General features: G+C 42.3%; 1 protein-coding gene across 1 annotated transcript in view; it reads left to right on the forward strand.

Moving 5' to 3' along the window:
• LOC114052303 (arf-GAP with dual PH domain-containing protein 1) overlaps positions 1–21,586 on the forward strand; it is a 162,424-nt gene that overhangs the window by 64,212 nt on the left and 76,626 nt on the right. The gene's annotated exons all lie outside the window — the stretch shown is intronic.

The following is a 21,586-nucleotide window of genomic DNA, read 5'->3' on the forward strand; positions in this document are numbered from 1 at the left end:
TTGGATTGATCCTGGTTGTTTTGGTCCTTGATTTGTATCTATGGTTCATGAACAAGATGTGCACAGGCATCATGGCAGCCAACATCATGGCTAGAGAAATGGATTGGATCTCAGGAGATCTGACTTACCCATCTGATACAAATTTCTGATGAGCTTCCTTTTCTGAAGAGTTCATTCCCCAGAGCAGTTTATGATGATTTAGTGTAAGAAACATCTTCAAAAGGTGCTTGAACATTAGTGCCAGATCCTACCCAGGTGGAGTCAGTTGATAACAAGAGTTTAACAGACTCTCTACCTGCCCTTTGGGAAAGATGTCATTAAGAGCCTTGCCTTATGGCCCATGGAAAATAAGCAGTCCTGGTTAGGATGCTAATTGGCCTGAAGGATGCTGTAGGATGTAGTGGCCTCAGCCACCATGTTTTGCTGTTTATGCTTCAATCAATCGTGCTCTCAGTTGCCTGTAACGCAGTACTCTACCAAGGGAACTTAGCCCCTCATTTCCCCAGGAAACTAAGACTAGAAGATACAGATGACTTGTCATTTGCATTTGAAGGGGGTTTCCACACTGGGAGTTCTCTTCGCCAATTGAATCATAATCTCACGTGCAAAAAATAAATAAATAAAAACAAAAGCAGCTTTTGCCCAGAAGTATAGTTTCCCTATAACCACCAGCCCTTAAGGTGGATGTGTTTTGAAGCTAGGGTTTCCCTTAGAATTCAAGCCACAGCCGCTTACGTCAAGGGGAAAGGGAGACCTGCTGCAGATTTTCTCAGAGGGATAGACTCTTGCAGGCATTTAACTTGCAAAGGAATCATTCGACAAATTCGGGGTGTCCCAAAAGTCTGACTGCAGTGCAAAGCTTAAAACTTGAAGCTTTGCTAGCCGAACACTGCACTAAGACTTTTGGGACACTGTATAAATGTGGCTACTTTTTTTTCTTGTTTGTTTTGTTTTGTTTTTGTTGGAAGCATAGGCAGTCCAGTGTTCTTATAGCCTGGTCGGTGTTTCCAGCAATGATATCCACACCTGCCTGGGAGTGTGGGAGAACTAACAAGACTGTGTTAGCAGCCGTCTACATTCCATGCCCCTACCCAGAATCTACCACTGGGGATGTCCCCTCTATTCCTTCACTGTACTTTTCTGGTCCTCTAGTTGTTTGTTCTACCCTCATCTGAACCTCCCACATTTCCTTGAGTCCTCTGAGTAGGTATGAGGGGAATGGAGCAAGGAAGCACAGAGAGACAAAATATCTCCTGGTTGACGTGGGTATCAGCCCTGCTTCATTATTGCTATACTATTATTAATAATAGCCTCTAGTGCTTGCATAGAATTTTATACTGCCTAATACTGTTCTCCCAGTGCCTGGCACATAGCAGGTGCTTGATAAATATTATTAACTGACTAAATGGCTCTGGGAAAACCTAATTTTTTATGAGGAGCAGTGCTTTCCAAAAGAGCAGAGGTGATGGAATGATGTTACGGTGAGGTTCGTCGGCTTTGTGGATACTTGATACCCAAAGCCTGATGTGGTGTGGCCTCTACTCTCCATCTTTGTGACAAGTGGGGAAACGCAGGCTTATGGGGTCCAAACTGAAAGAGATTTTTAGCGGTCACCTAGTTCAATACCCTTATTAAATAGATTAGGGAACTGAAGCCCAGAATGTATCAGAATACCTAAAGTCACACAAGTAGTAAGCAGCAGAAATGAAGTTTGAATTTAGCCCTCTGACTCTTAATTTAATGATCTTCCCATCATACCCACACTACTTCTTAGTGTAACCCTAATGACTGGTGAGGAGTGAGGAGGCCTCTGGCCTAATTCACCCCAACCTGCATACATGAAGCGGGGAAATTTGAGCCGACTTAGAAGGAGCCCAAGCTTGGCTAGAAATTCCCTGTGCTCCCACACACAGAAGTTTGTTATTCAGTCATTTTTTAGTCATGTCCTACTCTTTGTTATCCCATTTGGGGTTTTCTTAGCAAAGATACTGGAGTGGTTTGCCATTTCCTTCTCCAGTTCATTTTACAGATGAAGAAACTGAGGCAAGCAAAGTTAAGTGACTTGCCCAAGGTCACACAGCTAGAGGAAGTGTCTGGGGCTGGATTTGAACTCCAGCCTTCCTGGCTCCATTTCCAGTGCTTTATCCGTTGTACCACCTAACTGTCCTACATGCAAAAGAGCCTGTTGCATATTCAAGGTCTGTCTGTCCCTTCGATGCCCCAAGAGCTGCCAGATATGGCTAATTTTCTGGCTTTCAGATCACATCAGACTCCTCCAACAGGCCTCCTCCTTTTCAGAGAGCTTGATCTTGATTTGGAAGAGCCAAATTCTGTACAGAGCAGAGGGAAGGTGAATTAAAATCGTGGCAAAGTGCCTCAGTGATCGACCATTGATCCTACGTAATACCTTGATCCCTCCCAAACTGAACTAGCATTGAAAGATGAATAATGAGGTGACCACTGTACCGATTCAATGACACACAAACATACAAATGCCCCAGTGATTTAGGTAACTGTGAGGTGCTCCACTGCTGAGTTAATCCCTCTGATCTCAAATAAAGCTATCTTGGCAGTAGGGTTTTAATTTTTTTCCTCTTCTCAGCACCATTCTCTCCCCTTCCCCTGGCCCTGTAATCAGGATGTATCTTTTAAATTAAATTACCATCCATCCACAGCCACTCCTCAGGGCTTGGTTTGTTGTTATTTTTTAATGTTCCTTAATGAATCAGGAGTAGTGTACTTGTGTTGCTGGTCAAAACACAGATAATTTCCAGCCGTGGAAAGATTCTTAATCAGTTGCTAAAAGATCAGATTTCTGAGGATGCTTTTTAATCTGAAGAGCTGCGATAGATGGATGGCCAGTCAAGTGCATTAGCTTGCTTGGAGAGCGAGGGGTTGGGGGAGGATAGACCTCAGAGCTCCCTTTGTCTTTTTTAGGGATAGGGATTGGACCTATGATTTTATTGGTGCAGGGCATTCCCAGCTGAGGAAACTCCCTCTACCAATGCAGGTTGGCACCTTTTCTGCCAAGCCTTAGAGGGCTGCCCAGAACACTTTGAGGTTAAGTGACTTATCCAGGGTATGTTCTGCTGTTCAGTCATGTCTGACTCTGTGACCCCATTTGGGGTTTTCTTGGCAAAGATACCAGAGTGGTTTGCCATTTCCTTTTCCAGCTTATTTTACAGAGGCAAAAGAAAAAAAAAAAAGAAAAACCAAACTCTGAGGCTGGATTTGAACTCAGAAAAATAGTCTTCCTGACCCCAGGCCCCATCTCTGTGCACTATGGCACCACCTAGGGTCACATGGTCAATATTAGTCAGAGGTGAGACTTGATCCTACATCTTCCTGGCTCTAAGGCTAGCTCCCTATCCACTATACCATGATACCTTTCATTTGTTCTTTTCCATCTGAAAAATTCTAGGTGTTGACAAGGAGATTTGTTTTTTTCTGATTCTTTTCCCCACCCCAATCCCCCAAGAAGTTCCTCTGGAGGCTAGAGATGGTTGTGGTGTAACTCACTATATTTGCATGTTCCTGGATGGTAACCAATTCTTAGCACAGTACTTGACACACGGGAGGCACTTGATCAATGCTTGGCAGCTAGGTGACACAGTGAATAGAGTGCTAGACCTGGAGTCAGGAAGACCCGAGTTCAAATCCAACCTCAGACACTTACTAGCTGTGTGACCCTGGGCAAATCATGTCACCCTGTTTGCCTCAGTTTTCTCATCTGTAAAATGAGCCAGAGAAGGAAATGGCAAACCACTCCATTATCTTTGCCAAGAAAACCACAAATTAAGTCACAAAGAGTCAGATGCGATTGAAATGACTGAATGATAAAAAAATAAATACTTGCTTATTTGACTAATTTTTCTTTGAGTTTTTAAGAATCAATGTTTTGGAGCAAGAAAGAAACCTTAGAAGACAGCTAGACTTATTAAAAAATAACAAGTATTTATTTTCTTTCCATTCTACCCCCCCCAAAAAATAGAAAATCAAAACTCTTATAACAAATATGCATCATTAAGCTAAACAAATTCCCATGTTGGTAATGTCCCAAAATGCACATATCATTCTGTGTCCAGAGTTTCTCAACTTTCTATTAGGAAGCAGTATCTCCTTCGTAGCTCCTTTGGAATTGTAGTTGGTCACTGAATTGATCAGAATTATTAAGTCTTTCGAAGTGGATTATTTTTACAATGTTGTTGTTATTTTATAAATTATCTCCTGGTTCTTCTCACTTCATTCTACATCAGTTCATGCAAGTTTTCCCAGGTTTCTCTGAAACTATCCCTTTCATCATTTCTTATTGTACAATAATATTCTATTACATTCATATACCATAATTTGTTCATCCATTCTCCAATTAGGGGCACCACCTTAGTTTTCAGTTCTTTGGCACTACCAAAAAAAAACCCCAACTATAAATATTTCTGTACACATTGGCCATTCCCCTGCCCCTTTCTCTCTCTCTCTCTTTCTCCCCCGCCCTTCCTCTTCTTCTTCCTCTCCCTCTCCTCTTTAGGTTTGTATAGGCCTCATAGTGGTATCACTGGGTCAAAGAGTATATATAGTTCAGTAACTTTTTGCATATAGTTACAAATTCATTTTCAGAATGACTGACCCAAGAATTCAGAACTCCATCAACAAGGCATTTTCCCACAGCCCCTCCACCATTTGTCATTTTCCTTTTCTGTCAGTTTTGCCAATCTGATAGGGCCAAGGAGATATCTAATCTTAGTTGGAAAAAACTGAGGCCCAGGGATGGGAAGTGGCCTAACCAAGAGTCACAAATATAAGTAAGTGGTAGAAGTGAGACTAGAACCCAAGTGTCAAGTCAACTAATTTAAACATTTAATAAGCACTAATTATGTGCAGGGGGGTATGTTAGCGATAGCCTCCAGATTTCTAGCTCCCTTATCTGTTCTGTCCAGATTTCTTCTTTGCTGTCTGTTGGTCATTTTTAAGTTGGATGGTGTTTATCTCTTTGGTTATTTAAGCTAAAGATTAAGGATCCCATGTCCTAAGCAGGGTGAGTCACCCATGAAACTTGATGTTGCAAGGTTCTGGAAATTCCCCTTCCCAAAAGAAATCCCCTGCCCCCTCCCTCTAAATTCTGCCATTATCTAAACTCTTTGAGAGCAGAGATTTTTTTCTTTGTATCCCACAATGCCTGGCACAGAGTTAAGTGCTTAATAAATGCTTATTGATTGATTAACCACATCATCCCTTTGAGTTTAACCTTGGTCTTTTCCCAGAACATCCTCTCTTTTAGATCCTTGAGCCATCATTAGAATGTGAGCTTCTTGAGGACAGGGAGCATTTTTTTTTTGTTTGTTTGTTTGTTTTGTTTTGTTTTTGTCTTGTTTTGTATCCGTAGTTCTCAGCACCATGCCTGAAGCACAGTAAGTGCTTAATAAATGCTTAATTGACTGATTGCCAGCGATTGATATCTTAGTATGACCATACCAATCAGTTCTGCTTCCTGGAGAGATGGAGAGAGAGTTCCAGCCCTTTGGAGGAGACAATGGGGAAGGAGATATTTCAAAAAGAGGAAAGGATATAGGATGGGGAGACTTTAAGGCTCTGAAGACATTTTGCCAACCTGGCAGTTTTGCTCAGGACCAGACCCAACATTGAACACTAAAGATTCTGGATATTATCCGTGATTTTGGCAAACATCGTTATGATAGGGGCAGCTAGGTGGCATAATGGATAGGGCCCTGAGCCTAGAGTCAGAAAGACCTGAGTTCAAATCCGGCCTCAAACACTTACTAGCTGTGTGACCCTAGGCAAGTCACTTAGCCCTGTTTGCTTCAGTTCCTCATCTATAAAGTGAGCTGGAGAAGGAAATGACAAACCACTCCAGAATCTTTGCCAGGAAAACTTCAAAAGGGGTCATGAAGAGCTTGATATCACTGTAACAATTCAACAAAAACTGATTCATTGGGATAACACAGCCTTGTAAATTAAACTCCAAACATGTGCCAACCCAAAGAACTTTCCTGCCACCACCCCCTTCCCTTTCCCAGGAGCCACATAGGGCAGTAAAGTCAACACTAGCATTCTCTCTCTCTTTCTTTTTTTTTTTTAGAGACAGTGTGGTTTAGTGTACAGAATGTTAGACTTGGAGTCAGGAAGATAAGGATTCAGATTTTGATTTTGACACTTGCTGTGTTGCTCCTCCCCCAAACCTCCCCTCCCCCCCCCAACACACACACCCCTTGTCTTTACCTCCTGGCTTCTATAACCAGTCTCAGTAAAGCCCACCTCCTGAAAGAACCGTCCACCCTCGCTGCTTGGATGTTAGTGAAATGATCTCCAATATATACTGTCTCTATTTTGTTTGCACATATTTATTTGCATGTTGTTTCCCCCATGATAGTGTACGCTTTTTGAGGGCAGAAACTATTTTCTGTCCTACTTTGCATCCTCAGGGCTTAGCACGGTGGCTGGCAACATAGTAGGTGCTTAATAAATTCGTTGGCAAACCCAGGATATCGTCTTCTTCTTCTTCTTTTTTTTTTTTTTTTAATGTGTTTTGATGAGGCAGTCGGGGCTAAGTGACTTGCCCAGGGTCCCACAGCTAGTAAGTGTCATGTGTCTGAGGCTGGATTTGAGCTCAGGCCCTCCTGACTCTAAGGCCAGAGCTTATCCACTACGCCACCTAGCTGCCCCAAGCCCAGGATATCTTGATAATAATAACTGTAGTATCTGCCTCACAGGGTCTCTGTACTGCCCAATGAGGCAGCGTGTTTGCAGAGCATTTTTCACACTTTAAAGTACTATATAAATACTGCCTATCTTTTTTTTTTGACGCAACCTGTGATTTCATCAGTATAGCAATCATACAATACTTTCAGATGTGTAAAGCCTTTTACATACATTATCTCATTAGCCTTATTATATGGGTACCATAGATATTGGTATGTCCATTTTAAAAATTAGGACACTGAGTTAAAAGAAATGCCATGGGTTACACAGCTGGTAAAGTGTCTGAGGCAGGATTCAAAATCAGGTCTTTCTGTCTCCAAGTTCAGTGCTGTCTGTTATTGTTGTTCAGTCATATCTAACTCGTTGTGATCCCATTTGGGGTTTTCTTGGCAAAGGTTCTGGAGTGGTTTGCCATTTCCTTCTCTGGTTCACTTGACAGATGAGGCAACCGAGGCACACAGGGTTAAGTGACTTGCCCAAGGTCACACAGCTAGTAAGTGTGTAAGGCCAGATTCGAACTCAGGTCTTCCTGACTCCAGGCCCAGGGTTCTATCCACTGTCCTACCTAGCTGCCCCCAGCACTGTCTATACTACACTATAAGCAGTCTACACTAAACCACCTAGATCCCAGTGAGGAACTCCTTCTACTGATGGAGATGAGCACTTGCTGTTCTGGGAATGATTTCGGCAAATTTCCTCTGGCACTGAAAAGTCAAATGACTTGACCAGGGTCACATAGCCATTGTGTTTCAGAGGCAAAACTTGAACTCAGGTCTTCTTGATTCTAAGGCATGGATCATCAGCTTGTTAGTACAAATATCAAAATCAAAACCAAATGAGAATATATGGCCTTCAGTTGGGGCAATTCTCATCTCAACTATGAAAAAAAGCTGTCGATGCTAAAAAATGGGAAGTAGATAAAAAACCAGACGTTGACACCAACTATTACTGTTTAATAAGGAAGTTTAATCAGCATAAATCAGTTGCCATAGTGAGATATAAAGGTCTTGAAACCACCTCAGTCAGCTTCTCCCTGAAGCAGAAGACTATCTTTTTTTTAATATCAATATTCTTCTGGTCAATAGAATCAATATTCTATGACTGAGTCATGGAATGCCACAGTCTCCAAAGAACTAAAATTAAGGGTCACCCAAAGGACAGTAGAGGTGCAGGGTGGGTGTGTGAATAGACCACCACATATTACAATCAAGAATTACACAGAAGAAGCTATATAAATTATATCATGAAAGAGATGTATAACTAGAAAAGGAGGCAGGCAAATGATGTAATGGGAGAGAGAAGTAACTGGTGGACAGTTGTAACTGATGGACAGTTGGTAGCTCATGCCATACTATAATCAGGAAAATCTGAGTTCAAATCTAGCTTCAGACACTTCCTAGCTGTAGGACCCTGGGCAAGTCACTTAACCTCTCATTGATTCAGTTTACTCAACTGTAAAATGGTGTTAATGATAGCACTTACCTTGAAGAGTTGTTGTAAGTATCAAATGAGATAATATTTATAAAAGCATAGTGCCTGGCACATAGTAGGCACTATATAAGTGCACCTTGGGGGTGGTTCCCCACTGGTATCCAAGCAAGATCAAGCGATCTAGAGGAATCCCCTCAGCATGTTCAGTAGACTGTGTAAAATTTATGGAAGAAGGTGAACAGGAATCCAAACAAGATAAGACGACTTGAATGGGTTGCAATCTGAGCTGCCAGAGCGAGTTACCCACATTGATAAAATCACAGATTAATCAATATATCAAAGCAGAAATAGACAGTTTGAGGGCTTAAGGTTTTTCATTGAAGGAGGGTGTGGGGAGAGAGGTGGAACTGAAGGGATTGAAGATGGGTTGGATGAGAAGGTTTCCAATGCCCTATCAAACTCTGAGGTCGTGTGAGGTCTAGGCATGTGGTTTTCTTAGAGAAGTTTAGCAACAAAAAGGAGATCAGAGTCCCACAGCATATGTTGGGAACACGTAGCCTTGGAAAGACATGGGATAGCTAGGAAGGGAGGAACTCTGTCCTAGTTACCATAGAAAACCAACCAGGAAGCTAAAATAGTGGGAATCAGACAAAGGGGAGTAAGACAGGGTTCAAGTCCTAGGGGATTAGGTTAATACTAGTGAAGATTTGATCATCACCAGCAAGGACTTCAGGACACGTGGTCAGACCTATCTGGCCTCTGTACATTTGTGGGTTGAAATGAAGATGAGAAATTTGTACCCAGCCCCAGGGAGCAGAACTGGGAGTATTGAGCAGGTGTTGGGAAGAGTCGGATTTCAGCTCAAAGAAAAAAACTTCCTAAAAAGCTAAGTTCCATGAGAAAAAAAAAAGAGGGGTGGTCAGAGGAACTGAGATTCCTTAATCTAGAGAAGAGGTGAAATCAATCACCAGTAACTGAGAGTCACCTGTGATACCCTCAGAAGTAACTAAAGCTTGGGGCGAATCACTGGCCAAGGAGTCAGGAGGACTTGAGTTCAAATCTGGCCTCAGACACATAACACTCACTAGCTGTGTGACCCTGGGCAAGTCACTTAACCCCTATTGCTTCATCCAAAAAAAAAAATGTAACAAAAGACTTGCTTTCCTGTCCTCGATGAGTTTATAAGACCATAAGACTAACGTCCACAAGCATAAGTGTTAGATGTGGCTAGTGCTTGAAAAATGATTGGACTCATCCCACTTATTTTATAGCTGAGGAGACTAAAGGTCAGAGAGGTACCTAAACCCAGATATTTTTTCTGTCCAGTGCTCTTTCCACATGATGCAATGGAAGAGAGGCTGGCTGATTTTGAAGTCTGAAGACCTGGGTTCAGATCCTAGTTCTGTCACTTGCCAGCTATGTGACCATGGTCAAATCACCTAATCTCTCTGTGCTTCAATGCCCTCCTCTGTAAAATGAGGGGGCTGGACTCAATGGCCTTGGAAGTCCCTTTCAGATCTAAATCTATGACATTTCTGTTATGATAAACAAAAGGAAACTCTTAATACTAAGGGGCAATTTAATTACTGTATTTAAAAATGCAGTGATGTGTTTTCATCAAAGTAATTTTTCCTAAACCTGGAAAACTTACATGAACTGATGCAAAGTGAAGTGAGCAGAACCAAGAGATCACTGTACACATTAACAGCAACATTGTGTGGTGATCAGCTATCATAGACTTAGCTCTTCTCAGCAATACAGTGATCCAAGACAATTCAAAAAGACTCATGATGAAAAATGCTATCCATATCCTGAGAAAGAAGTGATGGAATCTGAATGTAGATCGAAGCATACGATTTTTCACTTTCTTTTTTTTGTGGCTTTTTCCTTTTGGTCTATTTCTTCTTTCACAACATGACTAATATGGAAATATGTTTTACATGATTGTACATATATTACCTAAATCAAATTGTTTATCGTCTTAGGGAGAGAGGAAGGATAGAGTTTAGGACTCAAAACTTTAAAAAAAAAAAGAAATGTTAAAATTTGTTTTAACATGTAATTGGGGGGGAACTGTGTGTGTGTGTGTTTCAGAGGGGAATGAAGACAAACATGTTAATGCTACCATGCTAAATTGAACGTACATTAGAAGGGGCAAGCTACAGCTAGTAGATTTATAGTTTCGTGTACAATCCCTATTTTCTGGCCTTCTTTGTGTATGGAAATGTTCTTATTTTTGATGATTTTCTAGATCATAATAAAAATAATAATTAAAAAACAAAAATGAATGTTAAAATGTGTCTTTACATGTAATTGGAAAAAATAAAATACTATTAAAAATAGTTTTTCCTTATATTTTTGAAGGATCAGGTAAAAGAAGCTAGGCTTCAATTAAAGCAGGCATATTTCAGTTGGGCATAAGTAAAATTTTGATTGTCAAGAGCACAAAAGGTGATCAAGGGCCTTGAGTTCATTTCATATGAGAATTGATCGAAGGATGTTTAGACTGGAAAAGAGAAGACTCGGAGGGAACATGATAGCTGTCTTCAGGTATTAAAAGAGCTGTCACGTAAGGAAGCATTCCAGAGGGCCTAGCCAGGGTCAATAGGTAGAAAGTGAAGATAGGCAATTTTAGGCGAGATGTCAGAAAAAACTACCTAACGTTTAGGAATTCCAGAAGTGGAAAGTGCTGCCTGGAAAGGTGATGGGTTTCTTTCCTTGGAGGCCTGTAAGCAGAGACTAAGCAGTATCTCATTAGGCGTGGTATAATGGGGATTCCTTTCATGTATGGGTTGAACTAGATGACCACTGAGTTCCCTTCCACCTCTCAGATCCCCTGATTCTGAAGGGGAGAGTGTGGCGTCTTCGTTCTTGGAGATTATTCGGAAGAGGAGAGACAACAGTTTTGAATGGTCTCCACATTGAACTGGTTGAAGGGAAGGGCTTGGACAAGATGACCTCTGTTATTTCTTTCTTGCTCTGGCAAGCTATGAATCCCAAGTCTTCATTTCCAGCCAAAGTGGAGACTTGCTGTGTGACCTTCAGAGACTCACTTGTCCTCTCCCACGTCTGCTTCCTTATCTTTCAAATACCCACAGCTCCTTCTAACATACTCAGCGATGAAACGAGCCTTGGAGATTACAAATTGCTCATTAACTCACCCTAAGCTGTTGGGTTTTCCTTTAAGTGCAGAAGGTGGCATGTGCCCCCTCCCTCCGTCCTTTCCCTTCCATTCCATTCTGAGCAAGGCCTCCAAAGGAAAAGGGCTGGGGATGCTAATCTCTGGACCTTCTGGAAGGGACCAAAGGCTGTGGTATGGATTAATTACAGAGATGTTTAATTATGTATTTATATTCCATTCCTATTCCTTTTAAACCATTTCTAACTAGAATAATAATGCGTCTTCCATGTGAACTCATGCTAATGCCATCTCTGTCCCCACTCTCATGAATATTCATGCCTGTAACTCCTTCCCTCACACATCTTGCAAGATAATGACATGGAGACTAATAAGCATCTGAGTCTCAGAGATTCGGAAACCATTAATTGCCCCATTTTATACGGCACACACAAATAATTTCCAAGCAAGGCAATTACTGTTTACTGAGTTGCGTGGGCATAGGATTTGGGGCCTAGAAAGGGACCTGAGCTGATCATCTGGTCCATTCCTTGGCCTCTATGCAGGTCCATGTCCAAACCCAGATGAGCCTCTGTTTTCCTTTTAAGGGCATCTTCCAGTATAATAGGCCCTGGAATTCTTGAAATTCTCTTAAGTTAAGTAAAGAAGTCTTAAGACTAAATCGAGTTCTAAATTGTTCTGACCTTAGTGGAGACAAGAAAAGGATCATGAGTCTAAAACTAGAAGGGACCATAAAGACCCATGGACAAAATGTCAAAACGTCTAATGCGAATAATGAACCTTTTCCTTGTGTCTAACCCAAATCTCTAATGCTACAGTCTGAACCCAGTCCTGCTACTTTTGGGTTTAAAGGAGATGAACCCAGCACTTTCTCCTATATAATGACCTTTCAGAGAGGCACTGTGGATAGAGTTGGCCCTGGAGACAGGAAGACCAGGGTTGAAGTTCCACCTCTGACCCAGACTGGCTTACTGTCTGTGACTTAGACAAGTCACTTAACATCTTGGTGCTGTAAACCAGTGGTGTCAAACTCAAATAGAAATGGGGGAGGGTCACTAACCCATACATAAGGACCCCTGGGGGCTGCTTATTGTCTTAGAAAACCACACAACGTTTATATCTATCTTTTTTATTAATTTATTCATTTTGTTAGATATTTCCCATTTTTATTTGGTTTAGGCTGCACTTGGGAATGTTGGGGGCCTTATGCTGTGGGCTTTATGCTAGATGCCTCTGCTGTAGTTGCAGACATGATGCAGCCCCACATTGTTGGAGGGCATTCCTTCATGCTGGAGTTCCCTATACACATGAAATCACAGCTCCAGCCTCTGCTGTCCCCCTTGGAGGCTTGAAGGCAACAGGTGATCTAAGAATCCCTTCTCTGGGGTTTGGAAATTGAGCTCAGTAGTTGAGGGTCATATAAGCAGCTCTCCTGCTGAATTTGTGATACTCGCCATTGCTTAGATCCCCCCTTTTGAAGTACACTACGAATGCTGGAGCAGCACAGAATAACCTGTACAGCCACACAGACACCCTGGGACAGCGTGCTGACCGCCTAGCTCTCCCAGGGGCTTAGCAGCCAGACTAAACAGGGGAACCCGGAGGAGCCCTAGACTCCTACAGCTGCATCCCTGCTTTGTGCCTTACATAGGCCTTTGTGCCCATCCTCTCCCTCCCACATGCCATAGAGTAAATATTGCCCAAGGTTTGCCAGTGCGACATCAGCGTGCCAGCTCTGGTCAAATCCCCTAAATCCAGTGGCTAGTGGCAGACCCTAGTGGAATTGCTGATATAGTCAGCCCATGCCTTACTTCTGATATTCTTGGTGGGATCCAGGAAGGCAGAAAACCTCTGGTGGCCACCTCCGGTAGGCACACATACCATCCACTCTTCTGAACCATTCGACACAATGTGCTTTTACCTGGTGCTCAATCTGAGCTTGGTGGTTGGTTCATACAAAGGAAGCACTCTTTTTCCCCATTCATTTGTTCATTCAAGAGGCATCATGGTATAGTGGATAGGGAGCTGGCCTCAAAGCCAGTGAGACCAGGGTTCAAGTCCTGCCTCAGATACATGCTGGCAGTGGGACTCTGGCCAAGTCACTTCACCTTTTAGTGCTATCCAGGCAACTCTCCAAGATTCTAAGGGTTTTTTTGTTTTTTAATGTTAATAGTATTTTATTTTTTCCAAGACAATTTTCAACATTCATTTTTATAAGATTTTGGGTTCCAAATTTTTCTCCCTTTCCCTCTCCCCAAGATGACAAGCAATCTGATAGAGGCTATACATGTGCACAAGGATCAAGCATGCCCCCCAGAACAGATTGGGCAAATCCACTTGCTGCAGTAAGGGCTCTTAACCTGGGACCCAAGGATAGATTTAGATGGGTGTGTGTACTTGGATAGGAAAAAAAGTACATCAATATAATTGGTTTCCCTTGTAATCCTATTCATTTTATTTCCTATGTATTCCTATTTCAATCCTATGTATTTTATTTCAGATATTCTCTCTCTCTCTCTCTTTTTTTTTTTTTTTGCGAGGCAGTCGGGGTTAAGTGACTTGCCTAGAGTCACACAGCTAGTAAGTGATATGTGTCTGAGGTCACATTTGAATTCAGGTCCTCTTGACTCCACTGCGCCACCTAGCTGCCCCCAGATATTCTTTTGAGGAGTCCATAGGCTTCACCAGATTGCCAAAGGGGTCTGTGACACAAAAAAGGTTAAGGATCACTGTTTCAAAGCTTCCAGGGCCCCAGCCCACTACTGATCCCTTTCTCCCTGCCTTCCCCACTTTAGTGTCCAAAGGACAGATTCCTTCATAGGCCACCCTGCTGCCTTGTGAGCATCTGACTCCGAAGGGTAGGCCCTGGACCCAGGCTTGGTAGTTTGTTCTTGGTTCTTCCACCAGCTTTTGGCCTTTCTGTGTGGACCTTGACACTCTTTCTTCCCTTCCCCCTAAGCATCCAGGGCCTCAATAGCCTCCTTTCACTCAGAGCCCCCAAACAATGCATTGTTGTCAGGGGGTAAGCGTGGGTGGGACTGGAAATGCCACAGCTGGAGGCCTGGACCACTGCTCTATTAGCAAAAACACTGGGTCCTTCTTACAGGACAAAGCAATAAAATCTCCAGTTCTATAGAACGGAGTTTTTTTGTTTTTTGTTTTTTTGGTGATGGTAGATTTTGTTGTTTCCAGTTTTCCTTTGAGGGAGTTTATAACATCTCATCCTGGCTTAAAAATAGACCCTCATTATGGTACCCTGTTGTACAAGGCACAACTTGCTTCTGGAAATGCCAGTCCTCCCCTTTTCCTTTCCTCTGCCCTTTGTTTTGTTCTAAAAGACAAGCACAGAATAGGCACCATCACTGGGAGAAGAGGCAGAAATCGAAAGTGTTGTGGTGGTCCAGGTAAGGATCACAGGTAACTAGAATTAGATGGAAAAGAATGCCAGCCATCACATCATCCCTCCCTGCTCCTGACGGGACTGAGACTTCGTGCCTGGTTTAAACTAGCTCTGGCTCCATTTAAGTATCCCTTATAGGGTGTTTTTCTTCATGAAACTCAAACCTTTTTATAAACACAAGTGGATTAGTCTCCTCTGTAAGCCAGTTGGGCATTGGTATGTATTGTTTCTAAAAAAAATTTCAAACCAACATATGCCCTAGTAGGGTGGAGATCGGTGGTGTATTTTTCTAACTATAATGATTCTAAATATGGACTAGGTTCTGGGTAATTTTTGAGATAAATAAACAATTAGCAAATTACAACATTGTTTCCCGAGCTGATTGTTCAAGCTAGCAGAAGTTTAGCACATGAAAATGTGTTGCATTTCATCATTTACATTTGATCTCATTACCCAAAGCCAGGCTCAGAAGAGTTTTATGTGGAAAAAGTCTACCCCAGGGCTAAAGTTCTTAAATAATTAGCCTTATGAACAGAAGGATAAACCAAAGTATAATAGACAAAGTTGCTAATGATTCCTGCCTCACCTGAGACATTTTGGCATACCTTTCCATCTCTACTTCCATTAGCAAAGGTAATTCAGAATTTGTTATATTACTAATGGAAACAAGGGAGCTGATAGATTAGGACAAGCAGCAGTATTTGCTAAGAGTCCAAGGACAGTTGTGGGTAGGTAGTTGTAGAAAAATTGACCTAATCCATTGTTCCAGCCAGGTTTCTGCTGGGGGTGGGGAAATACCAGGCTGGGTCACCCTGACTGAGTTCATTCTGGATCAGGGTAGAAATATCTGAAAGAATCCCAAGTAGGCAGCAGAGATGAAAAGCCTAGAGTGATAGAGGATTATATCTGTATCTTAACTAAACTTTCTAACACCCTAAGGGACTATGCTAAGCACTGGGCTAGGCACACAGGCACTTAATAACTATTTATTGAATGTAATGAAATATAAGCTAATGAATTGGAACTTAAATATGTGAGAAATATCTGGAAATCTGAGTGAGATAACATGATTCTGTGGAAAGACCATTGGACAAGGAAGGAAGGAAGGACCTATTAAGTACTTACTGTGTGCTAGGCACTAGGCTAAATACTGTAGAAATATTATTTCATTTGATCCTCACAACAACCCTGTGAGGTAGGTGCTATTATTATCATCCCCATTTTAAAGTTGAGACAATTGAAGCAGAGGTTAAGTGATTTGCCCAGGATCACACAACAAGTAAGTGTCTAAGGCTGGATTTGAACTCAGGTCTTCAAAATTCCAGATCCAGTGGTCTCTCCACTGCACCACCAAGCTGACAGGAAGCCAAAAGATGTGATTTCTAGTCCTGATTCTGCTACCAACCAGCTAGGATATCTTGGATAAGATATTTCTTCTCTCAGGGACTCAGTTTCCATCTTTGGTAAATGAGGGAATTGAATTAAATGATCTTGAAGTTCTCTTCAGTGCTAAGAATCTGTGAGTAAATTAATGAAAAACCTTTTATTAATGTTTATTATGTGAAAACACAGGTCCAGCCCATGTTCCTATCCATCTCTCTCTATAGAAGGAGAGCTGAATTCAAATCTCACCCTTGGCACATACTGGCCGTGCCACTCTGGGCCCCCCTAGACAACTTTACAGCTGTTCATTAGAGTTACTATCTCATTTGATCTTCACAACAACCCTGAGAGATAAGTGCTATTATTATCTCCATTTTACAAATGAGTAAACTGAGGCAGACAAAGTGACTTGCTCAGGGTCACACAGCTAGTATCTGAGGCAGGATTTGAATTCAGGTCTTCCTAACTCCAGGTCTATCACTTTCTCTACTGCAGACATTCAAAGGTGGGTGATGGTCAAAGCTGAGTGACTTAGTTCTTTCAGGGCATGGTCCCAAGAGGTCCATGTATGGAAGGGGCACAGCAGCAGGGCAAACAGCCAGACGATGGCTAGGGTGAAGTGTGATTGGGCTGGCCATTCCTCACCAATCAGGACAGCACTGTGATTCTCTGTGTGGGGCTATGAACAGGACATTGACATGGCTGGAGGCAACAGAGTGCACGGTGAAGGGCAGTAGGTCAGATGGGCTGTTGTATGCACTTATTTCTCCTGTATGTACCTAGTTATTTATATGTTATCTCCCCCATTAGAATGTAAGCTCCTTGGAAACAAGGACCAGTTTTTTTGCTTTTCCTTGTAACCCCATTGCTTAGTCAGTCAATAAACATTTATTAAATGCCTACTATGTGCCAGGCATTGTACTAAGCACTGGGGTAGGTGGAGATAAGCATGGTTCGTGGCATATTGTTGTTGTTCAGTTGTGTCCAACTTTTTGTGACCCTGCATAGGGTTTTCTTGGTAAAAATGCTGGAGTGGTTTTCCATTTCCTTCTCCAGTAGATTAAGGCAAACCAAGGTTAAGTGACTTGCCCAGGGTCACACAGCTAGTAAGTATCTGAGACTGCATTTGAACTCAGGTCTTCCTGACTCCAGACCCCATGAGCTATCCATTGAGCATGTAGCTGCCTCTGTTGCCTGGCACATGGTATGAGCTTAATGAATGAGTGTTTGACTGATTGACCAGACAGGTAGACTAGAGTCAGACAATAAAAGCCTATGAAAGCCAGGTGAGAAGTTTGTACTTTATCTTGAGGGCATTATTGGGGTTATGTGTGTGGGGTGTGGGGTGGGAGTTGGGGGAAGGAGTGCTATTAGGGACTTTTGAGAAGGGAATAGCAAATGCAGTTCATTACAACATCTTTGTGGGTAACCTGTGGGTAGAAGAAGGGATAGGAAGAGGAACTCAGCAGCATGGTCTCTAACAGAGAGAAATCTCCACCTCTTTTCCCCTCCCATCCAGGACCTCATTTTACAGAGGCAGCTAAGTATCACAGTATGTAGAGCACTGGACCTGGGATCAAGAAGACCTGAGTTCAAATGCTTTGTACACTTAATAGGTGTGTGACCCTGACCAGATCACTTAACCTCAGTTTGCCTTATTTTCCTCATCTGTAAAATGGGTGTACCAATAGCTCCTACCTCCCAGAGTTGTGAGGATCCAGTAACATAATATTTGTAAAGTGCTTTGTAAACCTTAAAGCACTGTGTAGTTACTAGCTGTTATTATTTCTTTCTTCCTAAGGCTTTTCAGAAGCAGTAAGCTTCCCCCCCTTACCCTCATATTTTGTCTCACATTCAGAATGTTGTTTCAGGGTTTTCTCTCCAGATACATTGCATTGCCCAGGGTTTGTTTGGGTGGTGGGGGCAGGGAAAGGATGGGAACAAACATTTATTAGGCACCTGCTATATCCTCATAACAACCCTGGTTGGTGGGTGCTATTATTATCATTATTTTATAGTTGAGGAAACTGAGGCAGACAGAGGTTAAAGAGTTGTTGGGGTAGGGTGGTTCAGAAGGTTATAGAGATGAAGGAACTTGTACTTAATTGGCAAGAGTCCATATGTGCTTCAGACAGATAGATCTGGACACCAGAAATTTATGTTGGGAACTGATTCTGGACCCGGGCCAGAGAAGCAAGTTTCCTCTGTTAGGAAGACCACAAGCTTTAGCTGAGTACTGGAAGTGGGAAGGATGTACAATACCTCTGCAGAAGGGCAAGGATGATAGCTCTTCCCATTTCAGTTTGTCTTTGAACTCTGACCAGACCCCTGTGATACAGACTACTCTGGTGAGAGCAAAAGCATTCCAAGTCTTAATTAGAAATGATTCCAAACCATTTCCTGCCTTCGGCTTTTATAAAAGAAAGTAAGACTCTACACTTTAGGTAAGACTAACATTGGGGGTTAGGAGCTACAGAATGCAGTTGCTTTATTTTACAATGCAAATGTTATCTTGGCCTCATCAGATTACAGAATCAAAGAATGTTACAGCCCACAGGGGACCTTGTTATGAAAGTCAAGCTGATAAGCATTTATTAAGTGCCTCCTGTGTGCCAGGCACTGTACTAAGCTCTGGGAATACAAAGAAACGCACAAAATAGACCCCATTTTCCAGGAGCTTACGGTCTAATTTAGAGCTGGAAGTAGCCTTAGAGGCCAGCTAGTTCAATTACCTTGTTTTACAGATGAGGATACTAGAGGGATAGTGGCTTCCCAAAGATTACATCGTCAGTAATAACAAGTGTTTGACAAATATTATCTCAGTTTATCTTCATAACAATGCTGGTGGGGGTGGGGAGGTGCTATTATCATCTCCATTTTACAGATGTAGAAACTGAGGTCAAGTGACTTGCCCAGGGTCATTCAGTAATGACCTGTTGGAGGCAAGATTTGAGCTCATCTTTCTGACTCCAGATCTAGCACTGTATCCACAGCAGTACCCACGGGTAAGGTTCAAACCCCAAGTCTCTTGATTCCCAGGCTGGTGCCCTTACACATTGTATCTGTCCATATGTTTGCCATTCTGTGCCAGCTAACTTGAACTAGAAAGTTTTGCCTGCATCCTTGGGGCCAGATACTCTGTGAAATAGGTGAAATTTTCCATCAGCAGTGTCTGTTCTTCCTATTAGCCCAAAATATTTCAAAGCTGTCTTGATTTGTAAAGAATATATTCGCACCAAAATGTTAGGGAGAGGCAGCTGGTGTGGAAAGAACACTGGATTTGACTTTCTCATTAACTGGCTAGATAACCTTGAACCAATCACTTCCCCTCCCTCCACCATCATCTTCCTCTGTAAAATGAGGGGGGTGGGGCCAGAAACTCTCTTCAAGGATGCCTGCAAGTCTGAAATGCTATGGTCCCTATGGCTTAATGTGCATGGTGCACAGAAGGAAGGAGAAGATGGCCCTTCTGGAGAAAGAGAGGTAAAGAAAGACCAAAGACACAAGAATCGTGGCTGTCTTATGATGTTAGAAGAGCTCCAGGATGCCTCTTGTTAGGGTCCCTATTAAGGTTATTTCCATGTTAAAACAAGTCTTTTAGAGGAGAGCTCTAGTTTCCTCTAGAAAGGAATGATTCTCTCATGGGAGAATTCTTGGGATTAATGGGAAGAACACATTTTGTGGTAGGGAGTGACATTCTCAGCACCCCTTAAATCACACCATGAGGTTAACTGCCTATTTTGCCCATTTAAAAGGCCCATTCCTCACTTCAGTCTTTAGATTTCAACCTAGACCCTCTATGGACACTAAACAAATATTTACCTTGAATTGAGTCTTACTGGTTTTCGTTTTGTTTTGTTTTGTTTTGCTTTTTGGGGGGAGTAAGAACTGTATTTCTGAGGCCTGTACTCTTAGGAATTAGCTTCCATTACTAGACTTATTTCCATTCCCAGGGGCTGAGGCCATATTAAACTGCTTTTAGTTGAGAGAAGAGCTCAGGAAGAAGCTTTGCCCACAGTTTAAAAGCCCCACCCTGCTTCTAAATAGATGACTGGCTACCGTGGCCACATCTTTAGTGCAGCCTAAGTATTCCGTCTAGGGCAGCTAGGTGGCGAAGTGGATAGAGCACCGGCCCTGGAGTCAGGACGACCTGAGTTCAAATCCAGCCTCAGACACATAACACTCACTAGCTATGTGACCCTGGGCAAGTCGCTTAACCCCAATTGCCTCATAAAAACAAAACAAAACAAAACAAAAAAAACAAACTAAGTATTCGGTTCCTAAACTGCTTGTGAATGTGCTGCTTTGGAAATATCCACCTTGGTCACATAGTGGCTGAATCGGTCTCTTCCTGCCTTTGCTTATCTATAAGAGGACCACTCACTTACCCAAGCACATCATTAACTGGCGCTTCAGCAGCAACAGGATGCAAAAGAACAGTGTGAACCAGTGTGAACCAGTTCCTACGCTACAAAAAGTTTACTAAAGGCAGGGTGGTCCAATGGAGCCACAAGATCTGGAGATCTCAAGACTAAACTCAGTTTTGCCATTAACTGGCTGGGTGACCTTAAGTAAATCATCTGGCATCTTCCAGCCAAATTTTTCTCCTCTGCAAAATAGGAATAATAGTAATACCTTTCCCACCTATTTCACAAGGCTGGTTTTGAGGAATCAATCCAGAAGCTAAATGCCTGTGAAAACACCCTGACAAGTTTAGTGTGCTATGTGAATGTAAGATTATTATTATAACACATAATTGTTACAATATAATTATAATTGTTACATTGTAATATGTATATGCTATGTACGATATTATATAATATAATAACATATATGTGGTATACACACACACACACACACACACACACACATACAGCTAGGTGGCCCCATGGATAGAGTGCCAGGCTTGGAGTCAGAAAGACTCATCTTCCTGGGTTCAAATCCGGCCTCAGGCACTTACTAGCTGTGTGACCCTGGGCAAATCGCTTCACCCTGTTTGCCTCAGTTTCCTCATCTGTAAAATGAGCCAGAGAAGGAAATGGCAAACCATTCTAATATCTTTGCCAAGAAAACCCCAAATGGGATCACAAAGAGTGGAATACAACTGCAAACGTATACATAAAACTTTGTGTGTGCTCGAGTCTGCAATTGACTAATTCTCTTTCCAAAGCTCTAAACATATGTGTGTCTGTGTGGGGGAAAATGCCATGCCCAGAGTCACTGGGTTGGAATATGGTTCTGCCATTTACCACCTGAGTGACTTAGGGCAGGTCACTTAACAACTCTGAGTCTCAGTTTCCTTATTTTCAAAATGCTGGGTGTTAGACTAGGCAACCTCTAAAGTCCCTTGAAGCTGTAATTCTAAGACCCCATAATCCCATATATGCTGAAGGTAGGAACCATGTAGCTGTAATCATGGATTTAAAAGCTGGGCGGGGCAAGACTTTCTCAGTTCAAGCCCCCTTCAGACCCCTGGGTCTTTGAAGACTTTACCAATGCCCACTATGCACAAGGCAATG

The sequence above is a fragment of the Vombatus ursinus genome, unplaced genomic scaffold (genome assembly GCF_900497805.2).
Source record: "Vombatus ursinus unplaced genomic scaffold, bare-nosed wombat genome assembly UNPS02014807.1, whole genome shotgun sequence".
NCBI lineage: Eukaryota > Metazoa > Chordata > Mammalia > Diprotodontia > Vombatidae > Vombatus > Vombatus ursinus.